Source organism: Bubalus kerabau, chromosome 12 (assembly GCF_029407905.1).
Source record: "Bubalus kerabau isolate K-KA32 ecotype Philippines breed swamp buffalo chromosome 12, PCC_UOA_SB_1v2, whole genome shotgun sequence".
NCBI lineage: Eukaryota > Metazoa > Chordata > Mammalia > Artiodactyla > Bovidae > Bubalus > Bubalus kerabau.
Genome location: NC_073635.1, coordinates 79,904,365 through 79,916,384, shown reverse-complemented (window position 1 = coordinate 79,916,384; position 12,020 = coordinate 79,904,365). Strand labels below are relative to the sequence as shown.

The 12,020-nt window shown below is 43.7% G+C and overlaps 1 protein-coding gene across 11 annotated transcripts in view; it reads left to right on the top strand.

The window, feature by feature from the left end:
* DOCK9 (dedicator of cytokinesis 9) overlaps positions 1–12,020 on the top strand; it is a 285,572-nt gene that overhangs the window by 100,193 nt on the left and 173,359 nt on the right. The gene's annotated exons all lie outside the window — the stretch shown is intronic.

Genomic DNA, 12,020 nt, shown 5'->3' with positions numbered 1-12,020 from the left:
GGAGCTGGATCTCAAAGGTGTACTGTCTGTTTCTTCTTTCGCTCCTTGGGGGGATTAACATGGGCAGAAAGTCTTTGCCCTCACATTTCCATCTTTCCTCACTCTGTTCCATACTTTGAACTGTTAGGTTTCACCTATGTGTGAACAATAAAATAAGAGGAAAAAGATTTCAGTAGAGTGAGGTTTTGGCCCACATGGCCCCTGTAGGGGCTTTCCAGGGGGCACTAGTGGTCAAGGACCTGTGTGCCAATGCTGGAGACACAAGAGATTGCGGTTTGATCCCTGGGTCAGGAAGATCCCCTGGAGAAGGAACTGGCAACCCACTCGAGTACTCTTGCCTGGGAAATCCCTTGGACAGAGGAGCCTGGTGGGCTACAGTCCATGGGGTCACACAGAGTTGGACATGACTAGGCATCTGGTCCCATCGCTTCATGGGAAATAGATGGGGAAATAGTGGAAACAGTGTCAGACTTTATCTTTTTGGGCTCCAAAATCACTGCAGATGGTGACTGCAGCCATGAAATTAAAAGACACTTACTCATTGGAAGAAAAGTTATGACCAACCTAGAGAGCATATTGAAAAGCAGAGACATTACTTTGCCAACAAAGGTCCGTCTAGTCAAGGCTATGGTTTTTCCAGTGGTCATGTATGGATGCGAGAGTTGGACTGTGAAGAAAGCTGAACGCTGAAGAATTGATGCTTTTGAACTGTGGTGTTGGAGAAGACGCTTGAGAGTCCCTTGGACTGCAAGGAGATCCAACCAGTCCATTCTAAAGGAGATCAGCCCTGGGTGTTCTTTGGAAGGACTCATGCTAAAACTGAAACTCCAGTACTTTGGCCACCTCATGCGAAGAGATGACTCATTGGAAAAGACTCTGATGCTGGGAGGGATTGGGGGCAGGAGGAGAAGGGGACAACAGAGGATGAGATGGCTGGATGGCATCACCGACTCGATGGACGTGAGTTTGAGTGAAGTCTGGGAGTTGGTGATGGACAGGGAGGCCTGGCGTGTTGTGATTCATGGGGTCGCAAAGAGTCGGACACGACTGAGTGACTGAACTGAACTGAAACTGACTTAGCATGGCATGGCCCCTGCGTTTACTTCGTCTTCAAGTGAAGACGAAGTGAACACAGGAAGAAGAACTCATGTTGAGCTTGATTTCAAATTTCAAGTTGTGGATGATATCTGAAGGTCTGATCACTTGTAGACCAGTTTTAAAAGTAGGTGTTGATTTTATCTTTATGGTCAAGGCAAGTAAAAATGACCTCTCGTTAATCTGTTTAAAAGTAGTTTTACCACGTAGGACCTCTGTGACCTTGGACTGACCCCCTAAGTTCAGTGCCTCGGTTTCCTCGTCTGTAAAGAAAGGGTTGGTGGAGGAATATACTGCTCATCGCACTGCCAGGCACTGAGTAAAACCATACTGAGCAGAGCTGTACTGGAGCCTGAAGCAAAAGGAAAAAAAAGTCAGTAGTACTGATCTTTATTTCAAGTTGTGATTTGTTTATCATGGCTTTTTTGGAGGATATGAACTGTGATTTCATTTGAGTGTTTCATTAAATTTTACTTGATTACTGAGTTTTTAGTGCTGTCTTAAATTCTGTCCCTCAACTGAGTGCTCCACTTAACTCATCCCAGTCATGACCATGGAGGAAGTATTTATTTATGCATTAGCTACTTATTAGACATTATTTTAAAAGTTTCCAAATAGGAATAAATGGCTTTAGAAATTTTAAATAATGTTTAGTTTAAAATAATTCATGCTTATTAAGGGAAGTCTAAAAAGTATAGATAAGTAGAAAGTAGGGAAGAAGAAAGCCTTTGTTCCATATTTCAGACACAGCTCTATCAACATTGAACTTCAGTTTTCATTTCTTGTTATCTTCCATCCTAATATTTTCAGGCCTCAGAAAACTCTGCAGTATTTTCTGTGGCTCCCTTAAGGCGATGTGTGTGTTCGAAAGGGAGGTCAAATTCGTTTGAAATAAAACTTAAAATATTCTGATCTACTTAATTATTAGATTTAATGTTAATTTTGAAGCAGGGCTCCAAAGCATAGTAGCTATGTGAACTTAAGGTAAGTTATTTAGTTTATAAGAACCTCGGTTTCTCTAAAGAAAAATACCTCTTTATAGTGTTATTATTGTAAGGGTTGAATTGAACTGAATTAAACGAGTATGTATGCTGAATGCCTAGCACACAGGAGGGACTTGGGAATGTTCTCCTTGCCCCTCTCCTCCAGATCCCAAGGCCATTCATTCTCATTCCTTTCCACTTCTCTTCTGTATTGAAATTCCTGTGTGACAGTCACCTAAACAAATAAATAATCATTGACTTCTAGATATAGGTCTTGGCAGAGCATAAATTGAAGCGTGTGCCTGGAGAGTTCCCAAACGCTTCATGGAACATTGGAAGCCTCATTTATATTGTAGTTATTTAACCTGCTAGCTTTGAATCGACGGCGGGACTTTAAGACCTGGCCCCTCTTGGTGGAAAGGCCAGTGGGATAGTCATAGCTACTTCTCAGAGCCTGATTAAACACCCCACCGCCACCCCCCTCACCCTCTCTCTTTTAGCCGTGCTTTTCCTGGAAGAGTGTTTTCCCTTGTGTGGGAGGGCAAAGCCGAAGCCCATTGTGTTGCGTGTGTCACACTTTAGGAATGTGACAAGTAGCACTGGCCTGTTCGGCAGCTTCAGCGAAGGACCAGAGGTGGCTGCAGCTCCGTCACCATTCCACCTCCACCACCACCTTTGGTCTCCAGGCTGTGTGATGTGTGCGTGTCAATTCAGTAGTGGGGAGAAAGGAAGCCCCCAAAGCCTACCTTCCCTGACATCTGCCCTCCTCACCTACCATGTTTTTATCTCCACCTCTGGTTACTTTTATCTGTAGCTTATCTATGAAAGATTCATTGAGTTCAGTTATGTATTTTTACAAGTACTCGGGGGGAAACTTTGATTTGTCAGGATGTGTGGTTGTCCGGGAATAAGGTTTGAGCCCCTGAAACCGCTAGCTTTGTTTTCTCTTCCTTGTCAGTCTCTTAACTTCACAAAGGAAATCAGTCACAATGAGCGCTCGTTTAGGCAGCAGGATGAGAAAGGAGACATCATCTTCACCGCTGATGAGTTTATCTTATGGAAAGGACGTAATCTGCTGCCGCTGCCAAAGAGGGGACTTCCCAATCATTGTCAAGGGACCGGCATGACTGTCAACAATCATTATCTTTTCGTCGTCCAGTCGCTCAGTCGTGTCAGGCTGTTTTGTGACCCCCACAGACTGTAGCCTGCCAGGCTCCTCTGTCCATGGGATTCTTCAGGCAAGAATTCTGGAGTGGGCTGCCATTTCCTTCTCCAAGGGATCCTTCTGATCCAGGGATCAGACCCAGGGATCGAACCTGCATTTCCTGCTTGGCAGGAGGATTCTTTACCACTGAGCCACATTGTCTTTTTAATGCAAGCTGAATTTGCCCAGATCTGCTGGATCGCTTTGTGGAGTTTCCTCAGGGTGGGTTTGCCCCTTGATGCCTGGGTGTGTTTCTGTTTTTGCAGAAGTCGGTATGCCGTGTTGGCTGGACCATTCTCTCTCCTTTCCCCAGGTTAGGGAGCTGATGGCCATGGACTGTGACACCTGGAGGGTAATCAGAGCCCTGTGACCTCTCCAGCTTGTCGCTTTTCTGTCATGGACACATCAGGATGGTCCCCAACTTTCTACCTTCTAAACACTCATGGGACTGGCTTTAAGTAAATTAGCATACACAGATATTTTTATGAAACCTATAACCTCAGAGGGTGGCTCTTTGCATTTTTCATTATGTTCTTTTGAGAGGTGGATGGGGGAAAAGTGAAAGAACGGACGTTGGTCTTCCATTTATAGCTGAATAAGGCATCTGAAGGGAAAACTCTAGTGCTTAGGGCCTTAAAAGAAGGTTTTGATTATCTTTTCTCACCAAGCACACATTCTCTGGCCCTTCACCTCAACGTTTGTCATGTGGTGAGGAAAGTTAGAAAATGCTACGTTGTGTGAACTCCCTTGGTGCTGGAGTTTGTGATAAATCAAGCCAAGGTGAGACAGTTTCACTGTTTGTTCTATAAGCAGACATGTATGGGTTATCTACTGTGCACACAGCACACAGCCGTTCCCCGCCACCGCCCCGGTGCTCAGAGCTGACCAGGGCCGATGACACACCAGGCTAGGTCCAGTCCAGGTGGGGGCCACGGCGGCCCCGCTGTGGTAACTCAGGCCGGGAGTTTCATTTCCTGAGAAAAATCCCAAGCACGTTATGTTTCCCTTGGCTTTGGAAGTTTCCATCTCTGAAACAAATCATTGACACCGCTGGCTGAATGATTGTCATTGTGACCAAAACAAATAGTTCACATAAAAACTCTTGGTGTCCAGAGTATAAGAGCTCTATATCCAGCCCAAGGGGATCCTGATCCTTCAGTGAATCCATCTGATAAATGTGTTCTGAGTACGTACCCTGTCTTAGGACCTGGGAATAGACCAGTACACAAAATAGACAAAAATTTCTGTCTTCCCAGAGCTGCTGCTTTTTTTAAAGTGGAGTTGGACAGACACTAAACAAAGAAGGGAAACAAGAGTATGGAACGCCAGATGGTGACAGAGGCTGTGCGGGAGTGTAGGCAGGGAAGGGGGATGTCATGGGTGGAGGTGGGCTGTCTTCATGAGAAGCTTCTAGATCATTCACGGCTGCTGGCAGTGCTGACAGTGGGACATGTCCGTTGTCCCCTTGGGCCTTGGGAGTGAACGATGTCTAGCTCAGGTCATCATGGTGATCCCTGTCTTCCAGGTGAGGGAAGTGGGCCCCCAGAGTGGTGAAGTCACTGTCCTACATTCACAGAGCCAGTCCCAGAGAGTACCCTAAGCCTCCCCCATCTAGAAATGGGAGGACTCCACGCGTCTTACTTCCTTCATCTGAAAACGGAGTCTTCTCTAGGGCCCCTTCCGCTGCCCCAGCACCGTGGGCTCACCCCAGACGTGGAGAGAGGGCAGTAGGCCTGCTCCCCCGCTTCTTCACAGTAGGACATCCTTGTCCTCTGCCAGACTCTCAGCTCTGCCTCTGTTGGAAATGAGGCTCTGACACATTTAAACATAGATCCACCTTTTGGTCTGTGTATTTCTCTTCCACGTGTTCTAGGGCAATATGATGCTGAAATGTGTATGTAACATCTCATTGGAGTGGTTTGTTGTTGTTCAGTCACTAAGTTGTGTCTGACTCTTTGCAACCCCACGGACTGCGGCATGCCAGGCTTCGCTGTCCTTCACTGTCTCCTGGGGCTTGCTCAAACTCATGTCCATTGAGTTGGTGATGCCATTCAACCATCTCCTCCTCTGTTGCCCCCGTCTCCTCCTGCCTTCGCTAAAAGCTGCTCAGTGAAGGCTTCATCTGATGATCTGTTGCCTTACTTGGGTGTCAGTTGGGGCTTCCTTGGTGGCTTGATCTTGTTCATTCAGCCAGATCCAGGGGATCTTCTCAACCCAGGGATCGAACCCAGGTCTCCCTCAATGTTCTGGAGAAGGGAATGGCAACCCACTTCAGTATTCTTGCCTGGATAATCCCCGTGGAGAAAGGAGCCTGGAGGGCCACAGTCCACGGGCTCACCGAGAGTCGGACACGACCGAGCAACTAAGCACGCACAGGACATCAATCGGCAAATGAGTAAGATTGCAAGTGTTGACCCCGCTGATTGCCGTCTAGTGTCTGCTGATTTAACCATTTAGATTGCTTTAGTGTCTCCTTCGGTCAAATTTAAACCTGCTCAAGAGCTTTGTGTCTTAAAACTTTGGTTGACTATCTGGCTCATCTCTCTGGACCTCAGTTTCCTTATTCTGTAAGTGGAGGATCTTCCCCTGGTCCCTTGTCTAAGAACTAGATAAACTCTAGGGGCTTCTCGGTAGAAATTACAGGAACACACAGTTAGGTTTAGAAGGGTTCGTGGACCATTTTCCTCCATATCCAGGCTTGGATGGATTCCAGGCTAATAAGAAACACTAGGCTAGATGATAACGTGCATCTCATTTTTTGTGATTATCTGATTAAATCTCTAATGACAAAAATCATCATTGAGGTGAGCATCTAACTTCGTGAAAAGTGAAGTGAAAGTGTTAGCCTCTCCGTCATGTCCAACTCTTTGCGACTCCATGGTCTGTCTATGGAATTCTCAGGCAATAATACTGGAGCGGGTTGCCGTTCCCTTCTCCAGGGATCGAACCCAGGTCTTCTGCATTGCAGGCAGATTCTTTACCATCTAAGCTAACAGGGAAGCCCTATCAGATTTCATATCAGAATGTATTTCTTTGATATTAACTCTTCTAAGAGGCCCCGAGGGTGTGATTTAGCAGACCTCCCTCCTCTCCGCTCCCACTTCCACCTGCCTGTTTGTCGCCATGCCCCTCCTCCGTTGTAGCTTGCTGTTCAGCAGCCTGTTCCCACACCCGTCGTCTCTGGTCTTGTCCTGACCTCTGTTCTCTCGCTTCTACGCACCGTATTTTTGTTTCCTCAGGGGCAGATCGCATTCCCAACACTGTTTCTTTTCTTTGGCCAGCAAGCTGACCGGTAACAGTACACTATGGAAATCTTTAGTCATTTGTTTCTTTTTGTAAGTTTTCTTAATAATTTTTTCTTACTCTTTCACTTTTTCCCATAAAGGAGAAATGGAGTGATTACTTCGGAGTACATATTTAATATGTATTTAAGTCTCCACTTCAAAGTATGTGTATATGTATATTTTTTATTATTGTTGTTCAGTCGCCAAGTCATGTCTGACTTCTTTGCAACCCCATGCATGGCAGCACTCCAGGCTTTTCCTGTCCCCCACCATCTCCCAGAGTTTGCCCAAGTTCATGTCCACGAACATGAACATGTTGGTGATGCCATCCAACCATCGCATCCTCTGTCGCCCACTTCTCCTTCTGCTAACCATCTCATCCTCTGTCACCCTCTCCTCCTGCCTTCAATCTTTCCCAGCTTCAGGGTCTTTTCCAGTGAGTCAGCTCTTCGCATCAAGTGGCCAAAGTATTGGAGCTTTAGCTTCAGCATCAGTCCTTCCAGTGAATATGAAGGATTCATTTCCTTTAGGATTGACTGGTATAAACACATGTTTTATATATTTAAATATACTTTACAAGTATACACACACACACATGCACACACATATACACACAACATACATATATACACATGTATACACAACATACACACATATACACACACACATATATACACATACACACATACACATAAATGTGTATACACACGTATACACAGAACACATATACAAACATATATATATAACCATATACACATATATACACACTATATATATATATACACACACACACACAGATATATATACACATACACAGATATACACACAGAGATACACACATACACACATATATATGCACACACACATACACACACACACACACACACGTGTGTGTGTGTGTATATATATATGTTGCCTTTACAGTTAATTGTTATTTTGTAAATATCTTCCTGATTGGCCAAGAGCCTCTAATAGGAGAGTAAAAACAATTCTGCTGAGATAATTGATATTTATTCCTTGTACAGTCATTCTTTATATAGCTGCTAGCTATAGCAAAATGCAGTCTCAAATTTTATATAATTCATTGCTAAAAACAAGTTTATTTACACTTCTTAAAGATTCAGTTATACTGTTTCCAAGGATACCTTGGTCTTAAAAAATGTCTGGCAAGTTTTGCAGAATAACATTTTCTTAGCTGGGAGAAAGAAACACTTTAATTATTAGTAAATGATCCATTGGGGTTTAGCATATGAGCAGTTGAATGCTCCTGCCTTAATTTGGGCCACATGAAAATATTTGCATATTTTTACATCCACCAAATTTGTGCATCAGGGCTAAAGATAATCAGTGACATAAAACTGACACAAGCATTCAGTTCAACCAATACGTTTTGAATGCTTGCAGAACCTCAGACCCTGGGGACTCAGCTCCTGTCCTCATGAATTTAAAGGCTCACTGGAGAGTGCGGCACATACACCCTTGGTAAAAGGTAGACTGTGACAAGCTCCGAGATGGCAGTAAATGAAAGAAATGCCCAGAAGGTGCCAGAAGAGGAGCTAATGCAGCCTGGCCGGGAGGAGCCAGGGGTTTTCCTAGGAAGGTGGCATTTAAACTGGGTCTTGAAGGTCGCGTAGGTGTCCTGTGGGTGAGAGGGTCCTTTATTCAATTTCCTGCTTCTCAGAATTTGATGGAACTTCATTGTACGGTGGGTGGGGGATGACAGGGTCTTTGGAGTCTAAAGTTAGACTTCCTTATAGTAAATAATTACCCTTGGAAAATTCCTTAAATTCCCTATACAGTTTTCATGTTTTTTTTGTTTGTTTGTTTTGTACCCAACCTATATAATAATGTGTGTGTGTATTAAAATCTGAGAGCTGAAATCCATATATGGAAGCATCTATTTCATCTTATCTCTGGAATGTTCCTACTTTGCCATGGGTTTTCCTCCATTCCCATTCTGTTTTAATAATAAAACTCTATACCCTTAATGCATGCTTTTTTGGGGGGGAGGAGGAATTGTCAGTATATGGATGATATTTACCTATTTCCATTTTTAAAATTTATTTTTTAATTGGAGGAAAATTACTTTGTAATGTGTTGGCTTCTGCTGTACAGCAACACAAATCAGCTGTAATTATACATATATCACCTCCTCCTTTATTGCATGTTAATAGATGTATGTGTTATTATAAGAGTTAAACTGGTTAATGTGTGAAAGAACTTAAGGTTGCTAGTGTCTGAAGGTTGGTAAATATTTGTGGATTTGAATCCAGAGGTCCTGCATATACCTTCCCTTTGAAATATTGTAAAGGAAAACTTGACCACATACTTCCTGTCCTTCTATGATGGCATTTCCTCTTGTGGCTGCTCTGACCAGATGTCGTTCTCTTGTCCTCAGACACCGATTTCATGAAGCCCTTAGAGAAACCACATCCTACTTGTTGGTTTAGGTTTAGACGCTCAGTGCTGTACCGTGTGACCCCTTGACAGGCAGACTTACTGATACTAGTGTGTGTTAAATGAGCAGAATCAAACAAGGACCTCTTACGTTGCCTGAGAAGTTAGTTAGCAGGAAAGGCGACGGTAGTATCTCCACTCCTCTATGTCCTGAGAATTTCCTTCCTTCATAAATTAGACCCCCTCGAAGGTGACAGACCAGACCAGTGTCTTGCTCTCAGAATTGCTTTCCTTTATCTGGATTTAGGTATAATGCTCTGAGTTGGTGGTGAGAAAGCTGTGTGAATTTCGCTACTGCATTTCCTGTGAACATGCTGGGCACCTTATCTAGACACTGATCAGTTCTCTTCTATGTAAATTTCTCTGTGAGAAACTAGAAAAAATGTACTTGCCTTATAGCTTGGTATGTTTTTCCTTTTGAGGATGTGAATTATGGAACCGATTATGTTTGCCTTTGTATCTTGACTACTTAGAAGCTTAGAACCAATTCATAGTTTTTTCCTTGATTACAAAAGAAATATAAAATTCACAGCTACAGTTGTGAAAAGTAGAAAGATTTCCAGAAGATGCCTGGATCATGGCAGAACACAAGGGGATCAAGACAGCTATTGGAAGACAGTTGTCATAACCAAACAGCAAAGAGGGAAGGGCAGTGGGTTTTAAATTGCTGAAGCACTTTGTTATGTGCTGTAGCAACGCTGCTGGCGGAATTGTCATTTTTGATTACACTGCTGAAGTCCTGAATTTAAGACTAAGGTTAATTTCTTCAGATTGGAACAGCAACAGCAACAATAATAGTTACCATTAAATGAGCACCTGCTATGTAACAGGCGCTGTGCTGTGCTGTTTTTACACTTTTGCCTCTTCACTGAAATTATCTCAATTGGATTAAACCCAGATGTTGCCTTTGTCTTTAATTGGTGGTCAGTAGCTTTTACCTATTTGTGCTCTCTAGCAGTTGGCGTAGTTGCAATAGACAACTGATTCTGCATAGCATCATGCTGACAAGTGTGTCCGTTGCATCTATAATGCACTATGTGACCTTCTGCACATAAAGCAACCTTTCTGGCCATCAGTTTCCTCATCTGTAAAATGGGAATAAGGATGTTTCTGCTTCACAAGGTTGTTAAAGGAATTCCCAGTTGGCTCAGTGGTAAAGAATCTGCCTGCTAAGCAGGAGATTCTGGTTCAATCTCTGTGGTCTGGAAGATTCCCTGGAGAGGGAAATGGCAACCCACTCCAGTATTCTTGCCTGGAGAATTCCATGGAGAGAGGAGCCTGGTGGGCTGTAGTCCATGGGGTCACAAAGAGTTGGACACAACTTAGCGACTAAAGAACAAGAGCGACAACAAGGGTTGTTATAATGATTAAATAAATCACCTCTGCAGGTCTGGGGACACAGCGCTTAACAGTGTTCATAAAATAAATAACCTTGTAAGTTCCTTTTCATTGCTTATAGAGCGTCAGGGTATTTTGACCCATTAAATAGGATAGCATTTCTCTCCTTAAAGTCTAGAACTTCTGGTGGCCTACTCTCCTTCCCTGGTGGCTCAGAGGTTAAAGCGTCTGCCTGGAATGAGGGAGGCCCGGGTTCAACCCCTGGGTCAGGAAGATCCCCTGGAGAAGGAAATGGCAACCCACTCCAGTACTCCTGCCTAGAGAATCCCATGGAGGGAGGAGCTTGGTAGGCTACAGTCCATGGGGTCGCAAAGAGTCGGACACGACTGAGCGACTTGCACGTCACACTTACCCACGTGCTTTACTGCGGTTCAGCTTGTCTGTTTAGTGCCTGTGGCTTGCCTCCTCTAGTTTAGAGAACATCTGTAAGTTTTGATTTAACCATTATTTCACATCTATATTTATGTAACTGAGGTTCTTTGTTTTTTTTTTTTTTTTCCTATCCTCTTATAACCTTACAAAGAGAGATTTTAAAAATTCACAGATTGTATTTATTTTGGAGCACAGATATGGTGAGTTTATGTTACCCTGAAAGATTACCCAAGATTGAGAAATTGAGTAGTTTAAAATAAATTATTATAGAGACCACTTTTTTTTTTTTAATGGATTCATAGAACCTTTGTGACTCATTACTCAGTGCTATCCACACTGAGAAAGATTCCTGAAATTTGGGTGGCAGAGACTGGGGCAACCTTCGCAGGCCCTGGTGAGAGGATGAACATGTGGACATAGGGTGCCATCTGGGCTCCCCTGCTGCCCCCTGGGGACCCTGCCAGCCTCAGTCACTTGGCTGGGGACGAGGAGACTTGTGCCTGTATCTTATACAGCAGCTTCTGTGTTTCCTGGGTATAGGTACCTGTATACCTCTGGCACCTACTGTTGTTAGTGATACCTTGTTCCATTGTTTACATGTTACTACTACCGCTGCTATTATTTACTGTTACCAAATTCTCCCCAGTCTCAATGAAATAAGCAGGATAACTAATTGGGAGAAGCTCTACAGCATTCCAGGAAGTACAGGTAAATACTTAATCCCATCTTATGCTCATTTTCGCATGTAGTTTATTAATAAATCTGTTAACGCTTTTGGTTTTTCCTGAGATGATTTTAAAACGATCTAAAAATTACTCCACTATTACTGTGAGGAAATGATGAAAATAGGAGGCTTTTGGGGAAACGCGTTAAGTGCTGTCACCGCTGAACCACGGATGGTGACCTGCTACTTGCCTGTGCTTCTGTGTAAATCCCTGTTAACCGTGTGACTCTGTCCTTCACGATGTCTATTCATCTTGCCTTCTCAGCTTGTTCTGACACTCGTGGAAGGTGGAGACCCTCTCCTCTGCCTTACCTTTTCACCACGATCCTCTCGGTACCTAGTACCAGACTCATTACCAGGTGGTACCCACACAACCGTTGATGGATATTCTGTTTAATAAAAGCATTTATTGTGATATGTGGAATCTCATGAAAATGTGTGATGACCTCGCTTTTTGTCTAGTATAAAATAGTAGATAAATTAAGTTTGCCCTGCCAGGGGCT